Here is a 1112-nt window from a genome sequence, read left to right on the forward strand (position 1 = left end):
ATCTGACTGGTACACGAGGAAATTGTTCCTCCTTCTTCAGCAGAGCATCTGGTGGCTTTGAACCGTGGACCTCTGGGATTGCAGTGCAGCTTCTTGCCACTAGGCCACCAGAGCTCGCCTACAATAATGGTTTTATGTGCAACAATGAATAAATGAAAATCCAAAGTCTCTGTAAACTTTCATTAAAATGAATTAAAAATAATGGTTTTATACAGTATTTATTCTTATGCGCTTGTGTTAGTTCACTCAGCATATGTTCTCTAGCCTCTCCCATGTTATATAGCATTTTTTCATAATCATTGCTCCTGAGTGCTAAGTGGTATTACATCTTGTGTATGTATGTATCACAGTTTCACAATTGTGGTATTTACATTTTTATTCTCCTTTTAAAATCTTTTTATTCTCCTAATTTTGGTAATAATCTGAAAACTTAAAGTTTCCAGGACAGTACAGGTGTAATGGGGATTTTATTAATAATCATTTGAGAATAAGAAGAGTCCTGTGTCTACTAATAGCGAAAACTACAATCATAATACCCACTGGCTTAGGGGTGGGGCGCTAGGGACGCGCATGGGGAGACCAGGGTCGGGTATTGGTCAGGGTGAGGCATTGGGATGGGTTGGGGTCCTGGTCAGGGCCAGGTCCTTGGGGGGCGGTGTCCTGGTCAAGGTCAAGTCACGGGTCAGGTTCATGGTGGAGTCCAGGTTAGGTCCAAGTCTCTGATCAGGTTCGAGGTGGGGTCTTGGTCCGGGTCAGGTCTGTGTGGGTGTGTCCTGGTCTCAGGGTCAAGTCTAGGTTCAGGTTCGGGGTAGGATGTCCTGGTTGGAGTCAAGTCTTGGATCGGGGTGGGGTCCTGGTCAGGATCAGGTCTCATCTTGGGGTGGGGGTCCTAGTCAGGGTCAAGTTCAGGGTGGAATCCAGGTCAGGTCTCGGTTGGGGTGGAGTCCTGGAGCAGTGGAGTCCTGATCAGGGTCGGGGTCCGGCAGGGGCGAGGAGAGGGTGCCCCCCCCCTCCCCGCCCCCGCGGTCCCTTTAAAAAGCAGCGCCGCAGGGGGCTGGGCGGATGCCCACGTGACCGGCGCGGGCGGAAGTGGCGCTGCTTCGCTGCCTCGG

This window comes from Elephantulus edwardii, unplaced genomic scaffold (assembly GCF_000299155.1).
Source record: "Elephantulus edwardii isolate Elephantulus edwardi_28Jun2011 unplaced genomic scaffold, EleEdw1.0 scaffold00169, whole genome shotgun sequence".
NCBI classification, from domain to species: domain Eukaryota; kingdom Metazoa; phylum Chordata; class Mammalia; order Macroscelidea; family Macroscelididae; genus Elephantulus; species Elephantulus edwardii.